At 40.3% G+C, this 24,437-nt stretch overlaps 1 protein-coding gene across 1 annotated transcript in view; it reads right to left on the reverse strand.

Moving 5' to 3' along the window:
* The window catches only part of LOC141271194 (T-cell surface glycoprotein CD4-like), an 84,616-nt gene extending 63,910 nt beyond the window's left edge, over positions 1-20,706 (reverse strand). Inside the window, exon 1 of the mRNA XM_073681300.1 lies at positions 20,550-20,706. The gene's annotated coding sequence lies outside the window, so the exon portion shown is untranslated. The remainder of the gene's footprint in view (positions 1-20,549) is intronic.
* Between the last annotated feature and the right edge of the window lie 3,731 nt (positions 20,707-24,437).

Genomic DNA, 24,437 nt, shown 5'->3' on the forward strand with positions numbered 1-24,437 from the left:
TATGGAGTCGGGAAGGAATTTTTTTCCCCAATGTGGAGCTTAGTGTTTGCCACATGGTTTTTTTTTGCCTTCCTCTGGATCAACATGTTAGGCTATGGGTTGAACTAGATGGACTTAGTCTTCCTTCAACCTTAAAAACTATGTTACTATGTTACATAGAGGAGAATCTTGCTAGGGGATTTATCCAGAAATCCACCTCTCCGGCTGGAGCAGGATTCTTTGTCGTCAAGAAGAAAGACGGCTCTCTACGTCCCTGTATCGATTACAGGGGTCTTAACCAGATTACCATCAAAAATAAGTACCCCCTGCCTCTCATCTCGGAGCTGTTTGACTGCCTTAAAGGCGAGAAGATCTTCACCAAGCTTGATCTTCGGGGAGCATACAATTTGGTCCGGATCCGCCAGGGAGACGAGTGGAAGATGGCATTCAACACCTGGGACGGTCACTACGAATACCGCTTAATGCCCTTTGGTCTCTGTAATGCTCCAGCCATCTTCCAGGAGCTGGTTAACGACATCTTCCGTGATCTCCTGTATTCTTGCGTCGTGGTGTACCTGGACGATATCTTGGTCTTCTCTCCGGATCTGCCCTCTCACCGGAGGGATGTTCGTCAGGTTCTGCTAAGGCTCCGGCAGAATCGCCTATACGCTAAATTTGAGAAATGCCCAGAGCAGAGCAGACCTCTCTACCGTGCCTGGGCTATATTATCTCCAAGACTGGTCTGCGGATGGATCCCGAGAAGGTCTCTGCCGTCTTAAAGTGGCCCCGACCGGAGGGGTTGAAGGCAATTCAGCGATTCCTGGGCTTCGCAAATTATTACCGCCTCTTCATTCCTCATTTCTCCTCCCGGACTGCTCCCATCTCCGCGCTCACCCGTAAAGGATCAAATCCCAGGGAATGGACTTCTGAAGCGTAGGATGCCTTCGTCTCCCTAAAACAAGCCTTCTCCTCCGCTCCTGTGCTACACCGTCCGGATTGCAACAAGCAGTTCTTCCTGGAGGTTGATGCATCCTCCTCCGGAGCCAGAGCGGTGCTCACCCAGAAATCCTCGTCCAGGAGAATGGTAACCTGTGGCTTCTTCTCCAAGCTCTTCTCCTAGTCCGAGCGCAACTACTCCATAGGAGATCTTGAGCTGCTGGCCATCAAATTAGCACTGGATGAGTGGTGTTACTTGCTGGAGGGGGCTCTGCACCCGGTGGTCATCTACACTGATGACAAAAACCTCGCTTATTTGCAGAACGCCAAAGATTAAAGCCACATCAGGCCAGGTGGTCTCTATTCTTTGCTTGATTTTGCTTCACCCTGCATTACCGCCCGGCGGACAAGAACATTAAAGCTGTTGCTCTATCCCGCACATTCCTGTCTTCTGACCAAGAGGAGGCGCCTCTACATATCACTGACCCCTCCAAAGTAATGACTGTGGCTCCGCTTGACCTGTCTCATCTTCCACATGGTAAGACCTTTGTAGCGGTTCCGGATCGTAAGAAGGTTCTAATCTGGGGCCATTCATCCAAACTAGCCAGTCATGCTGGCCAGAGGAAGACCTTTCTGTTCATCGCCCGACATTACTGGTGGCCTTCACTGCGCAAGGATGTTGCGAACTTCGTCGCGGCTTGTTCCACGTGTGCCCGTAACAAGGTTCCCAGGCACCTTCCATCCGGCCGTCTCCTTCCTCTCCCCGTGCCTTCAACACATTGCAATGGACTTCATTACTGATCTCCCTGTTTCTGCCGGTTGTACAGTCATTTGGGTGGTCGCTGACCGCTTTTCTAAAATGGCCCACTTCATCCCTCTGCATGGTCTCCCATCTGCATCTCTGCTGGCTAAGGACTTCATCCATCACATCTTTCATCTTCACGGCCTACCCCTCCACATTGTGTCTGATCGCGGGGTTCAGTTCACTTTGCCTTCGCGTTTCTGGAGAGCTACGTGCAAGTTGCTGGATGTCTCCTTGGATTTCTCCTCTGCTTATCAACCGAAATTCAATGGTCTAGCGGAACATATCAACCAGGTCCTTACCAGCTTTCTTCGCCACTTTGTCAACACTCACTATAACAATTGGGTTGAGCTCCTGCCCTGGGCCGAGTTCTCCTATAACAACCATGAGAGCGAGTCTTCTTCTAAATCCCCGTTCTTTGTGGTCTACGGTCAACACCCCCGGATTCCGTTTCCCGTCTCCTATTCAGTGGACAATCCTGTCGCGGAGTCTCTGGTCAGCGAATTTTCAGCTATTTGGGAAGACATTAAATCTGCGCTTCTTCAGTCCTCCGAGCAGATGAAGAAGCATGCTGATAAGAGACGTCTGGATCCGCTAGCTGTCTAACAGTTCTGTTCTCCAGTCTGTCTACAGTTGTGCCCACCAGCCTGCTTACCTGGAGCACCTGTCTGTAGCTTGCCGTGCCCGCCAGTCTGTCTACCTGGAGCACCTGCCTGTTACATGTCGTGCCCACCAGCCAGTCTACCCGGAGCACCTGCCAGTTACCTGTCGTGCCCGCCTGCTCGCCTACCCGGAGCACCCGTCTGGCTATCTGCCGAACCAGCCTGCTTATCTACCCAGTCCACCCATCAGCCTTCCTGCCGTCCTCATCCGCTGTACCAGTCAGTTCCTGCCATCTGACCCGTGGGAGTCACCTGCTCTCACACAAGGTCGGTCCCAGAGTGGCACCTGGACCACCTGGCCGGTTCCTCCCTGGTTCACGGAGTCGACTAGGCCGCCGTGTGACCTTGGTCGGGCCGAGTTGGCACTTAGTCACACCCCTCTGGTCCCTCCTTGCACCGAAGCACAGAGGTTCCACCACCCGGACTCGTAACACCTAACACTTATGGATTGCCAGTGCTATTTCTTACTGCTTGGTTCTTGAGTTGGAGGTGTAGTTCGTGATTGGAGTTGCCGTTTGGAGATTTGTTCAGGAGATTGTTGCTTGGAGTTTGTCTGTGTGCACATCCTCATTCTCTCCTATTTGGTTTCTCCTTCCTTTAACTTTTGTATGATTGTTATTTTCATTTATCCCTGTCTGTCTTCCCTTGTTTGTCTAGTTAGTGTATTCCTGTACATTTCGGTTTCCCACCTTCCTGAGTGGGGGAGGGGACAGATAAGGGTTGATATAGGAGCATAGCCAGGCACGTGACACCGGTGTCCCCACCTTCAGGAGTAATCTGGGGAACAGGGATAAACTAGGACGCCCCTAGTTCTAGGGACCTGGTTAGCGTTCACAGTCCCAAGGTACAGTGTGACACACTGCATAGTAAATGGCAAAGCAGACATGTAACATGACTTGGGGGACGTTGTGGATGGTAATGTGAAGTTCAATAATCAATGCCAGGTGGCTGCTGCCAAGGCAAATAAAATCATGACCAGCACTGAGAAATATGTGTGATGGAAATGCTAAGAAAATAATTATACTCTATTCTTGTATTATTAATCCCTAGTCTGACAACACTTTAGTCGCCTTCTACTAGGTAAAAAAAAACTCAAGAGAGCTGGAGAAAAGGCAGAATCAGGCGGCAAACACACACTTGGATTCCCCTGTAATCGAGCACAATGTTGCTGGAGCAATGTCAGTCATGTGGCTATAGCCCTTCCTGGTGTAAGTCATCTGCCTGAATCTCTGCATCGGCCATTGCCTAGAAGGGGGCTGGCCCAGCTATACACATGACAATGGGGTTGCTCTCTATTGTACTGAACAAGTGCAGAAATTAATATACTGGGAACCAGCACTGGCACCAACAACGGGAACATGATAATGAATGTAGATTCGTAACTTTTATTCATTTCCAGCTTTAAAAATTAGGAGGAACTGAAACTCAAAATTTAGCTGGAAGTTATAAAACTTTTTATAATACAATCCTGATCTAAAACTGTGACAGTATTAAAAAAACATTAATTCTACAGTAATATTGAAATCCAGAAATAATATCTGATATTCTGACAACACAGCACGGCCCCAGAAACATTAATGACCAGAGAACTCAAGACTAAAGAAAAATCATAGATAAAATCACTGGCTCTGTGTACCAGGGGAGGGGAACCTCAGATCCATGGGCCGTACTGCCCTCGATGACCTTTTATCCGGCCCCCGGGCAGATACCAGGGACCGCAGTACTTAGGCCGGCAGTTGTATTTCGATGGCCACCGGCCCATTCATTTCTTTTGGCTCTGTGAGCACGCGTATGCAATGAAAGATTACATCCTGACACCAGCGCCAGCATCAGGACGTACTTTATGGATGGAGTTAGTGCACAAGTTGTACGGCCCCCGAAGAATGGTATAAATATTCAAATAGCCCAGAAAAAAGATTCCCCGCCCCTGCTGTATGTGAATGTACAACCATTTTCACCCTGTAATGTGTGTGTATGGAAGCAAGGATGCATTCTGTGTGAGATGTGGTGAGCTCCTGGCATTTTACATTTTTAGATCTATTCTGATTTTGAATTATTTCTAAATAAAAAGTTTAACCCAAATCTGTCCTGTGTCCATTGTAATCCAGAGATTATCCTGGCTCAGTGGTTAGCACTGTTGTTTGCAGAACTGGGATCCTGGGTTCAAATCCCACCAAGGTGATTGCGTGGGTTTCCTCCGGTTACTCCAGTTTCTACCCACACTACAAAAACATACATATAGGGAATGTAGATTGTAAGCCTCAATGGGGAAGTAATGATAATCGCTGTAAAGCAGAGAGGAATAAATGGAGCTATATAAGTGAGTAAAATAAAAATTTTTAAAAAATACTATAATACTGCCCCTATGTACAAGAATATAACTACTATAATACTGCCCCCCTATGTACAAGAATATAACTACTATAATACTGCTCCCTATATACAAGAATATAACTACTATAATACTGCTCTCTATGTACATGAATATAACTACTATAATACTGCTCCTATGTACAAGAATATAACTACTATAATACTGCTCCTATGTACAAGAATATAACTACTATAATACTGCTCCCTATGTACAAGAATATAACTACTATAATACTGCCTCCTATGTACAAGAATATAACTACTATAATACTGCTCCCTATGTACAAGAATATAACTACTATAATACTGCCTCCTATGTACAAGAATATAACTACTATAATACTGCTCCCTATGTACAAGAATATAACTACTATAATACTGCTCCCTATGTACAAGAATATAACTACTATAATACTGCTCCCTATGTACAAGAATATAACTACTATAATACTGCTCCCTATGTACAAGAATATAACTACTATAATACTGCTCCCTATGTACAAGAATATAACTACTATAATACTGCCTCCTATGTACAAGAATATAACTACTATAATACTGCTCCCTATGTACAAGAATATAACTACTATAATACTGCCTCCTATGTACAAGAATATAACTACTATAATACTGCCCCCTATGTACAAGAATATAACTACTATAATACTGCCTCCTATGTACAAGAATATAACTACTATAATACTGCTCCCTATGTACAAGAATATAACTACTATAATACTGCCGCCTATGTACAAGAATATAACTACTATAATACTGCCCCCATGTACAAGAATATAACTACTATAATACTGATCCTAGGTACAAGAATATAACCAGGGGAGGAGTCCTGAGGAGATAATTTGCATATTCCCACTGCATTTTGGGGTAAGTGAAGAGTCTCCGCGAGCTCAAAGAACACTGGATTTTGGCTGTTGGAGCTGAAAAGAGGACATCGGTAAACCAGGGGAGGAGTCCTGAGGAGATAATTTGCATATTCCCACTGCATTTTGGGGTAAGTGAAGAGTCTCCGCGAGCTCAAAGAACACTGGATTTTGGCTGTTGGAGCTGAAAAGAGGACATCGGTAAATCAGGGGAGGAGTTCTGAGGAGATAATTTGCATATTCCCACTGCATTTTGGGGTGAGTGAAGAGTCTCCGCGAGCTCAAAGAACACTGGATTTTGGCTGTTGGAGCTGAAAAGAGGACATTGGTAAACCAGGGGAGGAGTCCTGAGGAGATAATTTGCATATTCCCACTGCATTTTGGGGTGAGTGAAGAGTCTCCGCGAGCTCAAAGAACACTGGATTTTGGCTGTTGGAGCTGAAAAGAGGACATCGGTAAACCAGGGGAGGAGTCCTGAGGAGATAATTTGCATATTCCCACTGCATTTTGGGGTAAGTGAAGAGTCTCCGCAAGCTCAAAGAACACTGGATTTTGGCTGTTGGAGCTGAAAAGAGGACATCGGTAAACCAGGGGAGGAGTCCTGAGGAGATAATTTGCATATTCCCACTGCATTTTGGGGTAAGTGAAGAGTCTCCGCGAGCTCAAAGAACACTGGATTTTGGCTGTTGGAGCTGAAAAGAGGACATTGGTAAACCAGGGGAGGAGTTCTGAGGAGATAATTTGCATATTCCCACTGCATTTTGGGGTGAGTGAAGAGTCTCCGCGAGCTCAAAGAACACTGGATTTTGGCTGTTGGAGCTGAAAAGAGGACATCGGTAAACCGCGCGCATTTTGAAGCCTTTTTCACTGTTTTCAGAACATTAACAGTAAGAACATGGAAGAGTCCAGGAGCCATTTGGTGAGCTGCATATCCTGCTACATGTTCACAGACTTGCCAGTGGAAAAGCCAAACTTCACATGCCAGAAATGCAAGCTTGTGTCCCTGTTGGAGGAAAAGTTGCGAAATCTAGAAGAGAGGTTAACTACCTTGAAAATCATTAAGGAAGGTGAAGAGTTCTTAGACAGAGCAGAATTATCTCTTCATGATTCAGAAAGAGAAGAAATTCGAACTGCACCTGACGAAACAGAGGAATGGAAGCATGTGACCCACAGAAGCAGGAGGATCGAGAGGCAGTCAGCACCCATACTGCTCAGGAACCAGTACCAGGCTCTCACGCAGGAGAACCATGAAGAAATACAGCAAAATAAGACTTTGCCAGCAATGAATAACCTTGTAAGTCCTCAGAATCCTCCTGGATGGAGAAAGAAGAATGTTGTGAAGAAAAAACGGAGAGTGGTGGTCATGGGGGATTCCCTGTTAAGAGGAACAGAGGCCGCTATCTGCAGACCAGACATAACCTCAAGAGAAACGTGCTGTCTTCCAGGAGCAAAAATTAAAGATGTGTCTGACAGGATATCAAGACTCTTCAGACCTACAGATCACTACCCATTCCTGCTAATACATGTGGGGACAAATGACACCGCAAGAAAGGACCTGGAAACCATCTGCAGTGACTTTGAAGACTTAGGCAAGAAAGTGAAAGAATTGGGAGCGCAGGTGGTCTTCTCATCCATCCTCCCAGTGGATGGCCATGGAACAATGAGGTGGAATAAGATTCTACAGGTGAACAACTGGCTACGTCGATGGTGCCGTCAACAAGGATTTGGATTTCTGGATCACGGAATGAATTACCTATACGATGGACTACTTGCTAGAGATGGGGTGCACCTTACGAAGACTGGAAAACATGTATTTGGAAGTCGCCTTGCTACACTCATCAGAAGAGCTTTAAACTAGAACAATGTGGGAAGGGAAGCAAAAGGCCAGAAAAAGCCATACAGCTGACAAATACTATTGAGATCTCTGCTACTGGAAGTGGAAAGGAAGAACAAAGACAAAACAATTTAAATAATAAAAATATGGGAGGAAGAGAAACCAATCACAAACTAAAATGTTTTTATACAAATGCACAAAGCATGGGCAACAAACAAGGAGAATTGGAACTACTAATGCAGGAAAAGGAATATGATGTCATTGGAATCACTGAAACTTGGTGGGACGATACACATGATTGGAATAAAAGGCTAAAAGGATACAACTTATTTGCAAGAAACAGACTTGATAAACGAGGAGGAGGTGTCGCATTGTATGTTAGAAAAGCGTATATCTGCACAGAGATTGAAGCTTCAGAGACTGGGAGTTCTGTGGAAACTGTTTGGGTAAGAATACAAGGAGAGAACAACGGAAAGGACACCATTGTAGGCATTTACTACAGGCCACCTGGGCAAGCTGAAGATATGGATGAACTCTTTATGTATCAAGTGACCAAGTTCTCCAAAAAATATGACGTAGTGGTCATGGGAGATTTCAACTATCCAGACATTTGTTGGGAATCTCTCTCAAGTAAAACTAACAGGTCAAGCAAATTCTTATCCTCTCTTGCTGACAACTTTATCTTCCAAAAGGTAGGGGAGAAAACAAGGGGATCTGCTACTTTGGATCTAATCCTTATAAACAGGGAGGAAATGGTTGAGGAGGTAAAGGTGGCTGGGACCCTAGGAGGCAGCGATCATGCTATTATAGAATTTTGGATAACTAGAGGAGGAAGACATGTGAAGACTCAAACTTCAAGGTTAGATTTTAGAAAGGCAGATTTTAAGAGACTCAGAAAGAGAATAGGAGGGATCCAATGGCTGGATGTCCTTAAGGACAAAAATGTCCAGGAAGGATGGGAAATTTTTAAAAATGAGATTCTCAAAGCACAATCGTTAACAATCCCGAAAAGTAGGAAGAATGGGAAGCATTTAAGGAAACCAGGATGGATGAACACAGAACTTAAACACATGCTAAAAAGAAAGAAAGAAATGTTTATTAAATGGAAAGAGGGAGGCATATCTAAAGAAGATTATAATGCAGTCTGCAGATCCTGCAGGGCACGTATCAGGTTAGCTAAAGCTGACAATGAATTAAGGCTTGCAAGAGATGTCAAAAGCAATAAAAAAGGATTTTGGGGGTATGTCAAAAGTAAAAGAAAAGTCAAAGATGCTATAGGATTTTTACAGGATGAAAATGGAGAAATGGTAAGAGAGGATGTTGAGAAGGCCAAACTTTTTAATTCCTATTTTGCATCTGTTTTCTCTCAGAAAGAAAATGTAACATCAACTGATCTTCACTGTCCTTTTAAAGGAATAGAAGAATCCAAGTTATCTGTAAACATAAAGATTGTGAGGGAATATTTAGCTAACATAAATGAGTTCAAGTCTCCAGGTCCAGATGAATTACACCCCAGAGTACTGAAGGAGATCGTAGAAGAAATTTTAGAACCACTCTCCATAATCTTTGAAAATTCTTGGAGAACAGGAGAAGTCCCAGAAGACTGGAGAAGAGCAAATGTTGTTCCTATCTTCAAAAAGGGGAAGAAGGTGGACCCAGGGAACTATAGGCCGGTGAGTCTGACTTCTATACCAGGAAAGATCTTTGAACAAATTATTAAACAACATGTATGTAAGTACCTGGATAAGAATGAAGTGATTAACCAGAGTCAGCATGGGTTTGTAACTAACAAGTCATGTCAGACTAACTTAATTTCCTTCTATGACAGAATCACTGACTGGGTGGATCAGGGAAATGCTGTAGATATAGTATATCTTGACTTCAGCAAAGCATTTGACAAAGTATCTCACACCATCCTTATTGAAAAAATGACCAAGTATGCAATGGACCAGGCAACTGTTATGTGGATTCATAACTGGCTTAGTGATCGGACTCAAAGGGTGGTTGTAAATGGCTTCACATCCAGCTGGATGAATGTCTCAAGTGGGGTACCACAGGGCTCCGTCCTGGGACCTGTATTGTTCAACATCTTTATCAATGATTTAGATGAAGGAATTGAGGGTAAACTGATTAAATTTGCTGATGACACAAAGCTAGGAGGGATAGCTAATACTAGAGAAGAGAGAGAGAGGATTCAAAAAGACCTAAATAAACTGGAGCAGTGGGCAGCAACCAACAGAATGGTTTTTAACAGGGAAAAATGCAAAGTACTACATCTGGGCAATAAAAATGAAAAAAGCATATACAGAATGGGAGGAATAGAGCTAAGCAACAGTACATGTGAAAAAGACTTAGGTATACTAATAGATCATAGACTGAACATGAGTCAACAGTGTGATGCAGCAGCAAAAAAGGCAAATACAATTCTGGGATGTATTAACAGAAGCATACAGTCTAGATCACGTGAAGTCATTATCGGTCTTTACTCCTCTTTGGTCAGACCTCATCTGGAATACTGTGTACAGTTTTGGGCACCACATTTTAAAAAAAACATAGACAAACTGGAGCAAGTTCAGAGAAGAGCGACCAGAATGGTGACTGGTCTGCAAACCATGTCCTATGAGGAACGGTTACAGGATTTGGGAATGTTTAGCTTTCAAAAAAGAAGACTGAGAGGAGACTTAATAGCTGTCTACAAATATGACAAGGGCTGTCACATTGTAGAAGGATCATCTTTATTCTCATTTGCACAAGGAAAGACTAGAAGCAATGGGATGAAACTAAATGGGAGGCGACACAGATTAGATATTGGAAAAAACTGTTTGACAGTGAGGGTGATCAATGAGTGGAACAGGCTGCCACGAGAGGTGGTGAGTTCCCCTTCAATGGACGTCTTCAAACAGAGGCTGGACAGACATCTGTCTGAGATGATCTAGTGAATCCTGCTTTGAGCAGGGGGTTGGACCAGATGACCCAGGAGGTCCCCTCCAACTCTACCATTCTATGATTCTATGATTCTATGATAACTACTATAATACTGCCGCCTATGTACAAGAATATAACTACTATAATACTGCTCCTATGTACAAGAATATAACTACTATAATACTGCCCCCTATGTACAAGAATATAACTACTATAATACTGCCGCCTATGTACAAGAATATAACTACTATAATACTGCCCCCTATGTACAAGAATATAACTACTGTAATACTGCCCCCTATGTACAAGAATATAACTACTATAATACTGCTCCCTATGTACAAGAATATAACTACTATAATACTGCCGCCTATGCACAAGAATATAACAACTATAATACTGCCCCCTATGTACAAGAATATAACTACTATAATACTGCTCTCTATGTACATGAATATAACTACTATAATAATGCCTCCTATGTACAAGAATATAACTACTATAATACTGCTCCTATGTACAAGAATATAACTACTATAATACTGCTCCTATGTACAAGAATATAACTACTATAATACTGCTCCTATGTACAAGAATATAACTACTATAATACTGCCCCTATGTACAAGAATATAACTACTATAATACTGCTCCTATGTATAAGAATATAACTACTATAATACTGCCCCCTATGTACAAGAATATAACTACTATAATACTGCCCCCTATGTACAAGAATATAACTACTATAATACTGCTCCCTATGTACAAGAATATAACTACTATAATACTGTCCCCTATGTACAAGACTATAACTACTATAATACCGTCTCTCATGTACAAGAATATAACTAGTATAATACTGCCGCCTATGTACAAGAATATAACTACTATAATACTGCTCCCTATGTACAAGAATATAACTACTATAACACTGCCCCCTATGTACAAGAATATAACTACTATAATACTGCTCTTATGTACAAGAATATAACTACTATAATATTGCCCATATGTACAAGAATATAACTACTATAATACTGCCCTTATGTACAAGAATATAACTACTATAATACTGCTCCATATGTACAAGAATATAACTACTATAATACTGTTCCCTATGTCCAAGAATATAACTACTATAATACTGCTCCTATGTACAAGAATATACCTACTATAATATTGCCCCCTATGTACAAGAATATAACTGCTATAATACTGCTCTTATGTACAAGAATATAACTACTATACTACTGCCAAATGTACAAGAATATAACTGCTATAATACTGCCAAATGTACAAGAATATAACTACTATAATACTGCCAAATGTGCAAGAATATAACTACTATAATACTGCTCTTATGTACAAGAATATAACTACTATAATACTGCCCCTATGTACAAGAATATAACTACTATAATACTGCCCCCTATGTACAAGAATATAACTACTATAATACTGCTTCTATGTACAAGAATATAACTACTATAATACTGCTCCTATGTACAAGAATATAACTACTATAATATTGCCCCCATGTACAAGAATATAACTACTATAATACTGCTCTTATGTACAAGAATATAACTACTATAATACTGCCCCTATGTACAAGAATATAACTACTATAATACTGCCCCCTATGTACAAGAATATAACTACTATAATACTGCTTCTATGTACAAGAATATAACTACTATAATACTGCTCCTATGTACAAGAATATAACTACTATAATAGTGCTCTTATGTACAAGAATATAACTACTATAATACTGCCCCCTATGTACAAGAATATAACTACTATAATACTGCTCCTATGTACAAGAATATAACTACTATAATACTGCCCCTATGTACAAGAATATTACTGATATAATATTTCGGATGTAGGTAGGAGGGCTCTACAAGGGACAATCTGGGTATGACTTCCTGAGCTCATTGTTTTTGATGCCAGGCTTTTGTGAGTTACATCCTTGCAAGATAAGACATCATCATAAAGGATTCTTCTCTTAATCCTGAAGACATAGAAGGTTTCTTATATCTTAGATAAAAGCAGCTTTCTCAACAGGAAGGAGTGGGAGAGAAGCGTATGAGACAGATTTTTCAAACCTCCCCCTGATCCAGAAGACCCTTCAGAAAATAACAAGTTTTTATGTATATTGTATTTATTGTTGAGCATCGTTAGTTCTTCTGCCACATTCTGCTACCAGTGAGAACGTAATCTTTGGATCATTAAAACACACAAGGTATCTGCAGTGACAGCGACCATAATATTACCATATTGTTGTATATCCCAGGAGGAGACATTCATCTAACCTTCCATTTATAATTTTAGCCTTTTTCCGATTTTACATTTAATGAGTGATTTCAGTTTGTATAAATATTCAATTTGATGGTCTTGTTATTTGTGTAAGAAAACAGGTCTTCTACAATATCATTATGTATTCTGAATGTCACCCCCATCATGCCTCAATAGTAGAAGCTGTGCTTCTAAGCATTGCCAAGCCTGTTTAGCTACAGACCTTACAGATTACATTATACCAGCCCTAACTAATAAATTCAATCGTCAAGTATTAGCTTGCCAAACTATGAATATACTGCCCCTATGTAAAAGAATATAACTACTGTAATACTGCCCCCTATGTAAAAGAATAAACTACTATAATACTGCCCCTATGTACAAGAATATAACTACTATAATACTGCTCCTATGTACAAGAATAAAGCTACTATAATACTGCCCTTTATGTAAAAGAATGTAACTACTATAATACTGCTCCTATGTGCAAGAATATAACTACTATAATACTGCCCCTATATACAAGAATATAACTACTATAATACTGCTCCTATGTACAAGAATATAACTACTATAATACTGCCCCCTATGTACAAGAATATAACTACTATAATACTGCTCCTATGTACAAGAATATAACTACTATAATACTGCCCCCTATGTACAAGAATATAACTACTATAATACTGCCCCCTATGTACAAGAATATAACTACTATAATACTGCTCCTATGTATAAGAATATAACTACTATAATACTGCCCGTATGAACAAGAATATAACTACTATAATACTGCCCCTATGTACAAGAATATAACTACTATAATACTGCTCCTATGTACAAGAATATAACTACTATAATACTGCCCCCTATGTACAAGAATATAACTACTATAATACTGCCTCCTATGTACAAGAATATAACTACTATAATACTGCTGCTATGTGCAAGAATATAACTACTATAATACTGCTCCTATGTACAAGAATATAACTACTATAATACTGCTCCTATGTACAAGAATATAACTACTATAATACTGCCCCCTATGTACAAGAATATAACTACTATAATACTGCTCCTGTATACAAGAATATAACTACTATAATACTGCCCCCTATGTACAAGAATATAACTACTATAATACTGCCTCCTATGTATAAGAATATAACTGCTATAATACTGCTCCTATGTACAAGGATATAACTACTATAATACTGCCCCTATGTACAAGAATATAACTACTATAATACTGCCCCTATGTACAAGAATATAACTACTATAATACTTCTCCTATGCACAAGAATATAACTACTATAATACTGCCCCTATGTACAAGAATATAACTACTATAATACTTCTCCTATGTACAAGAATATAATTACTATAATACTGCTCCTATGTACAAGAATATAACTACTATAATACTGCCTCCTATGTACAAGAATATAACTACTATAATACTGCTCCTATGTATAAGAATATAACTACTATAATACCGCCCCTATGTACAAGAATATAACTACTATAATACTGCCCCTATGTACAAGAATATAACTACTATAATACTTCTCCTATGCACAAGAATATAATTACTATAATACTGCTCCTATGTACAAGAATATAACTACTATAATACTGCCCCCTATGTACAAGAATATAACTACTATAATACTGCTCCTATGTACAAGAATATAACTACTATAATACTGCCCCCTATTTACAAGAATATAACTACTATAATACTGCCTCCTATGTACAAGAATATAACTACTATAATACTGCCCCTATGTACAAGAACATAACTACTATAATACTGCTCCTATGTACAAGAATATAACTACTATAATACTGCTCCTATGTACAAGAATATAACTACTATAATACTGCTCCTATGTACAAGAATATAACTACTATAATACTGCTCCTATGTACAAGAATATAACTACTATAATACTGCCCTCTATGTACCAGAATATAACTACTATAATACTGCTGCTATGTGCAAGAATATAACTACTATAATACTGCTCCTATGTACAAGAATATAACTACTATAATACTGCTCCTATGTACAAGAATATAACTACTATAATACTGCCCCCTATGTACAAGAATATAACTACTATAATACTGTTCCTGTATACAAGAATATAACTACTATAATACTGCCCCCTATGTACAAGAATATAACTACTATAATACTGCCTCCTATGTATAAGAATATAACTGCTATAATACTGCTCCTATGCACAAGAATATAACTACTATAATACTGCTCCTATGTACAAGAATATAACTACTATAATACTTCTCCTATGCACAAGAATATAACTACTATAATACTGCTCCTGTATACAAGAATATAACTACTATAATACTGCCCCCTATGTACAAGAATATAACTACTATAATACTGCCTCCTATGTATAACAATATAACTGCTATAATACTGCTCCTATGTACAAGAATATAACTACTATAATACTTCTCCTATGCACAAAAATATAACTACTATAATACTGCCCCCTATGTACAAGAATATAACTACTATAATACTGCCTCCTATGTATAAGAATATAACTGCTATAATACTGCTCCTATGTACAAGAATATTACTACTATAATACTTCTCCTATGCACAAGAATATAACTACTATAATACTGCCTCCTATGCACAAGAATATAACTACTATTATAATCATGCTCAGCACTTTGATTGACCGCTCGCTCTGCATAGATCTGCTTTAGAGAGCGGCGGTAATTGCAGCCACTTCTTGCACGTCCCCTGGAATGAAAGCCGGTGGCTTCTGGGAGGAAATAAGTTCCTATTCTTCCAGTAGCCACACTTTCATTACGACAGCTGGGCTGCATTGTTACACTATTTACTTACAGAATAACCCAGGATCTGCAGATACATAACTTTTCCCGAGGTGAAACGTTCCTTTTAAGTGTGAATTCTTTGAATGATTAATTGTGCGGAGGATTTACCACGGTGTTGTCATCACATGGATGAATTGAGCTCCAGCGTTTCTCCATATATGATGTGTAGATTTGCGGGTTCAGCCATCACTGTCAGGGAGGGATTCTCTACATTCATCATTTTACTGTCTGAGTCACAGACACCTACAGACAGTTGTCACCGTTGAGGTCTAATAATAGTGGAATCACTCAAGGTAAGAACCTTTCACAAAGTTTTTCTTCTTGTTCTGCATTACATCACCAGATAGGATTTCTTCTTGGATAAATCCTAGCAGACAGGGCTGCTCCCCTCTTGGAGCACCACCACTTTCCCGAACTTAGACTTAGTCTTCAAGGGGTATTCCCATCTTTTGATGGCACATCCACCCCTGGGACCATCAATCCCAAAAATGAGGCCCCGTCACAGGCTAAACATGATTTGCTAATTTTCAGATATCCTGTAGAAGTGAATGGAGAGAGCAATTCAGTTGGCCGTGGAAACGTATATAATAAAATTTATAGGGACAGGTTTCTTTTATATATTTTTTTCTGTTGAGGACTGAGTGTGCCAGGACCCTATAACTCTGCCATACTTGGACAGAGATCCTGCAATCACGTGATCGCCAGGTCCTAATGAAGCAATGGCAGTGCCAATTGCTGTCTTACGTAGCCGGCAAAGGAGAAGACAGAATCGGTAGTAAACCACTTCTGTCTTCTCCTTACGGTCCCTGGTTATGTTTAACAGCCTGATCCATCAGAAGCTTTAAGCCTGCAATGTAAATTTACAATGGTATGGGGTTAAAGCCCAGGACTAAATCTGTTGAGTTAAAGGATTTCCACCAAGATTGGAAGTAATCCATTCGATAACTACTTGATCACTTGGTGTCTGACCACTGAACCCCCACTGTTCTCGAGAACCGTGCAATGGAGCAGAGGTTAAGCTTGTGCAACTTCATTCCAATTATTCCCAATGGAGGTGGTGGTGCGTTCGGCTATGTCCGGTGGTCCCATCGAGAATGGATGGAGCGGAGATGCCATGCTTGATATCCATTCAAACAGGTTAACGAACTTCCAATCATAGTTCAAACTCTTGAAGTGTTCCTTTAAAGCGATCTAGGGATGGGGCTTACCTAAAAGGGAAGGGTATATCTGTGCTAGGTGTCCGATGCAACCAGATGGGTTGGGGAGGTAGACCTTTGCAGAATCAGCCCGATCCTATACCCTCAAACTAAATTTTAAGGAACGGGGGCAAGAAAGGGGAAGTCTCCATGAAAAAGTAGAAGACCAAAAAATTTTCGTTCTTTTTACATTTTTTGCTGAGGATAAGTTCACAGTACAACGCTTTATGTTGTTTTTGTGATATGGTCAGAAATGTGAAATTTCGGACACTCAAAATTAGAAAACTGGCGTTTTTAAAAACATGGAGCCCTGTGTAAGCTCACTTTCCTCAGTGGAGAAATGAGACCATCCATCTTTTTATAAGCCCAGTAGCAGATGCAAAACCAACCTCAATGGTGGCTCGCCCCACGACGAAATAGGTCAGAACAGTGGAAATAAAAATGTTCTGAGGTGATCTCCTCAGTACAAACTTATCTAATTGTGAGCTGGAGACCCTGAGAGCGTAAATGTCAAATATACGGACGCGGTGCAAATCACTAAAAGGTCAAACAAGGCCATAAAAAAATAACAAGAAAAGAACATGTAACGCCACAACAAGAGGAAGAACTTTAATGTCACAGACGATGTTGGTGTTTTTCGTGCTTTTATCAACAAAGTAGAAATCAGTTTTACTTTCAAATCAACGTCCTCCAAACAGAAAATAAAGTGAACCCGTCACTGTACAAGATGAAGAGTAAAGAAAATAGAATTCAGGGGGAAAAAGTTTTTATCGAAGCCTCTCAATTTTTGTTTTTAAGACCCTATAAAGAGGAGCGGATAAAATATTACGGCCATTGGTTGGAGCTTCTCTCCAAGTTCTGGAAGAGTTATTGCTTGTCAGTCGCAGATGACAGATCTTGGGTTACGAGTTGAAAGCGGGTAAGAAATGTCTTTTTCCATAGGTCCTATATATATATGGACACAGGTGTAGCTAAACTTTCCTTAACCAGGGGGTAAAGATTCAATTCACTGTCCTTGTCTTGTTTCGGAACACCCTAGGTAGAGAGGCTTGTTGGTAGCCTCCTGGCACTTAGCACCCAGGTACCTGCTCCAACAGTCCCTCCATGTGGACACATTGGACAAGACTCACATTCTAGACCAAATCATGACTTTAGACCCCCAGAAACGACGCTTTGGAACTCTATACTCATCTTATAATATATGGGGGTACACAGGCGTTTATGAAACGTCTTAATATGGAGATATACTCCCCTCGAGGCAATACTTCTGCCGTAGAATACCTATATAATATGGAGAGTGTGGGACTGGGGGTCTTGGGTCCACCAGAGAAGGTGACATGACATCCAGCCTCCTTCAGTACAGAACATGCCCCATACGACACAGACCCTGGTTGTACATAATTACTCCAAAGTCCAACCGGGCTTGTGTGTTCTGCTGGACCACAGGGGCCCATTATTGTGTCAGAGCCTCAGACACTGCAGGATCGTCCAGTGGGTCAGTCTGGCCGGACCCATGCTTCTAAAGAAACTCAGGTCGGTGGTCGGGTTCCCCCCGAAACCAGCCCTGAGAAACCAAATTTTACATTTTGTAACCTTCGCGCACATCGAGATCCCCGCGCAATTGAACTGCAGATGAAAATTGTTAATTGTGACCGGATTTTAATATTTTCGGTGTTTTTATTTTAGTTATTTATTATTGATTTTTTTTATTTTTTTTATTTTATTTTTATTTATATTTATAATAAGCAACAATTATATATTATCTAAAAAAAATCATTTTTTTAAAAGGATCCTATATGCTGGAATAAATATCTTTAGACTAATGTCATATAGTACATGTATTATATGTATATGTCCTTAAGTGCGTGGGTGTTGCCGGTCGCCTAAAATCCAAAAATCTGTTTAATTACCTTGTGCTCTCAGCGTGATATTTAAGGGATAATGTTCCCATGTATAAAACCAAGTAGTCAGGACCCCAATCAATTGCCAGAATGAGTTTGTTGGTGTCGCTGAAGTTAGTCAGTTATGTGGCAAAACATATCACGCTGTGATATCAGTTTTACATAGGACTGCGGGTCAACTCATTGGCTTTTCGTATCCTTCCAAATAAAAAAAAGTAACAATTTTAGCTCTGTTACATTCTTTACCTTACATTAGGAACCTCATGTACACATAACGTTTGAGGTCCCACAAGAAAAAATAGGATTAAATGGCTGGTGGACTTTTTGAGACCAAGTTCAGGTCACGTTGCCAATTTTGAGGTTAAAGTAATCAGCGAATAATTTTAGATGCTACTTCTACAAAATTAATTTGTAATTATGTTACTTTAAATTGCAGTGAAAATGTAAATATAGATAATTTTTATTTTGCAAAATTTTTGGCTCTGACAGCCACCTTCCCCAAGACCTCGTATAAGATTATAGTGATAGGGGAACATATATAACAAATTGGCTATTTTGGAGGAGTCCATGCAAACCCAAACCCCCCAGAGATGTATCTCAAATCTACAGGGACCCAATACAAAATTAATATCAGGACCCTTTACCCACCACCATGTGTAACACATGATCTTATTTATGGCCCACCTTCGGCACTAGGGACACTTTGTATCTTCTACCACTCCATCCCATAAAAATGTACCCCTAAAAAACGTAAAAAATCCCTTTCTTCTGTGTCCAACACAACCTTTCAAAAACTCATGCTAAAAAAAACATAAAACTTCTTTAAAAACTTTTTTTTAAAAAATACTAAACTTTATTTAACAAGTGATCTCATCTTATCACAGCATAATTAATTTCCCAGAAACTTAAAAGATGATTTTATTTTTTACAATTTGAAAGTGGAATTTTTTTTTCGTACTTTCAGGGGTAAACGCTCATTATAACTTTCTGAGCAATTTTATAATTAAACTGCGTTTAAATTTCATAACATTTTTCCTAAAAATAGAGAAAAATCTCTGAGCTGAACTACAAAAGCACAAAACAGCTTTGTAAAAGTAAACGTATCATCAAACCATAAATTAGAAAGCAATATAAATAAATAATAAAAATATTCTTATACCATCACTACAATTACTACTATCTACATGGATGGCAGATAATGACCAGAAAAAAAATGTATATATAATTTTTATATATATCTATATACCGTATCTATGTATATCTATATATCGATATATACACACACACATAAATACATATATATATATTTATATTTATTTTTTAATGTTTAAAAAAATTTTCTTTCCTATATTAGCTTTTTTTAAATTATTCATTTGTTCTCTATTTTTATACAATGTAATACTTTTTATATATTTATTTTATACCTACTTTTGCTTGCATTTAATCTATTTTTACTACTAGTGATTTTTTTCACTTTTCTTCTTGACTGTTCTGTTAGTAAAATAATATTTTCTATATCTGATCTGTGCCCTCGGTGGTTTTAGGCAATGCCAATTGTCCTTAGTCTTTTTTGGGTTTTTTTTTTGACCGATACAACTGAATCCTATGTGAACTCAGGGCTAAAAACAAAAATGAAAAAAAATTAAATCCAGTAATTTGTAAGAAATTCCCAAATTTGCAAAGCAGATGGGATTAGATCTACTCCCATATATGCTCGTCTATAAACTGTAAAGTCTTTTTTTTTTTTCATTTGGTTTCTCTTCCTTTTTAACTTTTTTTTTATTTTTTGAAAAATTGTATAAAAAATTACAGCAAAAAAAAGTTTAGAATAAAACAAAGAAAAGTTTATAAAAGTAAAGTTTGTGCTTCTTACCTGCAGGATGTGGGGTGCAGATGTGTCTGCTCCTGGTGGTATCTTGTCCTTGGGGTTAAGATCTCGTTCCTCCTCCCAGTGTGAACAGGAAGCTGCTGATCTGGGGCCATCAAATCACATATGAAATCAACAAGTGCATGAAGTGAGTGCCGAGTGAAGCAAGGGAAATGTATAGACGCACTTACATTACGGCTGCCTGACTCTAACCCAGAGAGAAATGAGGTCACGGCCAAAAATACCTCCAAAAATTAGGTCTAAGCTACGGAGACCACGGTAGCCACTGACCAGATCCCAGAAGTCACGATCCATACTGGTGACACCATGGCCAGCGCCGTCATCTGCTGAGAAGCAATCACTTTATTAGCAAGTTGTAGGGACTTAGGTTTTTTTTTTGTTTGTTTTTTGTTTTTTATACATTTATGTTTTGTTTTGTTTTTTTTAAGAAAAGTTTCTTGCACGGAATCCACCAATATCTATCGGAATTTGGAATTACTCATTCTAAAGATCGATGTGCCAAATTTACAACCAAAAAACAGCCACAAATTAATTTTTATTTCTGGCAGAAATACTGTTATTACTCCCAGCAATTTACCAATATTTACATGGTCATATTTTAATAAACTTACGGTTATCCCATGGCCAAAATGCTTTATCTAAACTGAGGTTTTAAGCAGATAAAATGACATCTTTTGTCTCACAAACTGTCCTCAGCCAGGAAGACTTTGTCTTTCTCTCTCTGTTCCTGCTCTCTTGTGTCAGACTGCAAAGAAGCATAACAGGGTTTTGGTTCAGGGCAGGCAAGTCATTGGAGAATATTCAGTGCAATGCATTAATGGGTGTAAGTGGAGGAAGCTCCAATACTTATAGTGCTGGAAGAATGCTGATAAAGAACAATTACCCACTTAATAAAGATTGGATGGCGAGTTAATACTCATTTTAAGGGCTTTTTCCCTTAAGTGTGGCGTAACGTGTCACGGAGCACAACCAGGGGTGAAGCACTCGTCTCCAACGCCCAGGCACGTTACTTGAAAGTGTGGGTCCTGGCTGAGTGTGTGCACTTGTACTGTGAGGTCCTCATGCCCGTGTGCAGGCCCCATGTATCCGATTGTGTGGGTGTTTCAGGACCAGGTGTTCTTCTATGGCCACGATGGGCGGGTCCGTCTCTCCATTTCCTGCCACCCACCGCCATTTTGCAGTCCTTGTTCAGTGCCATGTTAGACCGCCATCTTTCCTGTAACTCGAATCTTCCCTCTGCTTTTTTTCTTCAGCTGCAAGACTCTATTCTGCCATCTACGCCAAGTGTAACGTGGCACGGGGCGGCAGCCGTAGGCGAGGCATAAAAGTAGAGGTCATGGCTAGGTGTATGGACTTGTGCTGTGTGGGCCTTATGCCCGTGCAGGCTGCATGTAACCGATGTCGTGGGTTTGCCAGGACCAGATGTTCTACAGTTCAATGAGGGAGACCACCATCAAAAATAAACTCTTTACTGAACGGTAACTTTATAAGGGTTATATACAAAAGATAGCTGGTAAACAGTCTTATGGACGTTTCCATTTCAGTATGAGGAATTTTTCCACACAGTGTCCCATTGTCCTTCCTCTGTAGTCTACTCAAGGGTTAGTGAGGCACACTGTTTATCTCTACTTAATCACAACCCAGATTTAATGCCACAGTCCTGACTGCTTTACTCTCTCCTAATTCTTCCACTACTGGCGCCCTGGATCTTCTGCTCATGACCCTTCACTAGTCCCCGTCTCTCAGTCCTGTTAAGGCCCATTACCTTCTGCATTACAAGCTCAAAGTCTCGTGACTTTGCATCCTCTCCCAGGACCCGTCTTCAGAAGGCCACTCTGTCTCATCGGTCACTTTTCCGGAGGATCACGCTATCCCATCTCTTTAGTCTCCTCTGACTCAGGGTCACCCTTTATGCAGCACTTTGCATTAGTTGTGTCAGGTTCAGGCTTAAAAAAAATAATGGGACACAATTGATAGATGGAAACACAGCCAAACAAAGTATGAAATCGGGACAGTTCCTGGACCAATGAGGCTGTGTGCCCACTATGCGTATTTGAAGCGTTTCCGCAGCGGCAATTCTGCTGCAGAAACGCTTAAAACATGCATGGTAGAAGGTCTGCTATGTTCCCCAATGATAATCCGCATGTGCTGTGCACATGCTGCGGATTATCATTTCAGAAAAATCCACAGCACTACCAATTCTTTCGCGTAATCGCGGCATTTTCGCCGCCATTGACTTGCATTGAATCACTTAATATCTGCATGACTACATGTGCACATGCGGATATTAAGCGATTCAATGTGCGGATGGTACCCGGGTCTGGAGAAGAGGAGACTCTCATCCAGACCCAGGTACCATAGTACCTGTTAAAAAAAAGAATTTAAAATAAAAAAATACATTATACTCACCTTCCGATGGCCCCCGGTCTCCATAGCGATGCGTCCTGGCTTCCCGGCGGCTCATGATGGTCTAAAAGGACCTGCCATTATGTCATTTAGTCATGTGACAGGTAACGCGACCGCTGACGTCGGCGGTCGTGTAACCTGTCACATGACTAAATGACGTCATGGAAGGTCCTCTTAGACCACCGCAAGCCGCCCAACACACTGGACGCACCGGAGGAGACCGGGGGCCATCGGAAGGTGAGTATAAGGTTTATTTTTTATTTTTTACCATTCTTTTAATATAACTTGGTCACACTATATAAATCCAATGCCAGTTGCATGGATTTATATAGCATGACCAAGTTGTCAAGCACTTTTCTAAGTGATGCTAAAATCGCTTGGAAAAGCGCTTGACAACCCACATGCGAAATCGCATGTGAAGAACGCTTCACTTCCGCATGTCCCTGGCAGAAAAACGCATGTACAATCCGCATGTACAATCCGCATGTACAATCCGCATGTACAATCCGCATGCATTTTTTTCTGCCAGGGCAGATTCAGAAACGCTCAGAAAAAATCCGGAGCATTTCTGCATTGTGGGCACATAGCCTTAGACTGGTATGTGCACCAATTGCAGAAATGAAAGAAACAAACCAAGAGGAGTGCGAGAAACTAGACCATGAGGAGTACGAGAAATAAGATCATGAGGAGTGAGAGAAACAAGACCATGAGGAGTGAGAGAAACAAGACCATGAGGAGTGCGAGAAACAAGACCATGAGGAGTGAGAGAAATAAGACCATGAGGAGTGCGAGAAACAAGACCATGAGGAGTGCGAGAAACAAGACCATGAGGAGTGAGAGAAATAAGACCATGAGGAGTGAGAGAAACAAGACCATGAGGAGTGAGAGAAACAAGACCATGAGGAGTGCGAGAAACAAGACCATGAGGAGTGGGAGAAACAAGACCATGAGGAGTGAGAGAAACAAGACCATGAGGAGTGAGAGAAACAAGACCATGAGGAGTGCAAGAAACAAGACCATGAGGAGTGAGAGAAACAAGACCATGAGGAGTGAGAGAAACAAGACCATGAGGAGTGAGAGAAACAAGACCATGAGGAGTGAGAGAAACAAGACCATGAGGAGTGCGAGAAACAAGACCATGAGGAGTGAGAGAAACAAGACCATGAGGAGTGAGAGAAACAAGACCATGAGGAGTGGGAGAAACAAGACCATGAGGAGTGAGAGAAACAAGACCATGAGGAGTGAGAGAAGCAAGACCATGAGGAGTGAGAGAAACAAGACTATCGGGAGTTAGAGAAACAAGACCATGAGGAGTGAGAGAAACAAGACCATGAGGAGTGAGAGAAACAAGACCATGAGGAGTGAGAGAAACAAGACCATGAGGAGTGCGAGAAACAAGACCATGAGGAGTGAGAGAAACAAGACCATGAGGAGTGAGAGAAACAAGACCATGAGGAGTGGGAGAAA

This window comes from Phyllobates terribilis, unplaced genomic scaffold (genome assembly GCF_046119375.1).
Source record: "Phyllobates terribilis strain yellow unplaced genomic scaffold, ASM4611937v1 Scaffold_5__5_contigs__length_657084704, whole genome shotgun sequence".
NCBI classification, from domain to species: Eukaryota; Metazoa; Chordata; class Amphibia; order Anura; family Dendrobatidae; genus Phyllobates; species Phyllobates terribilis.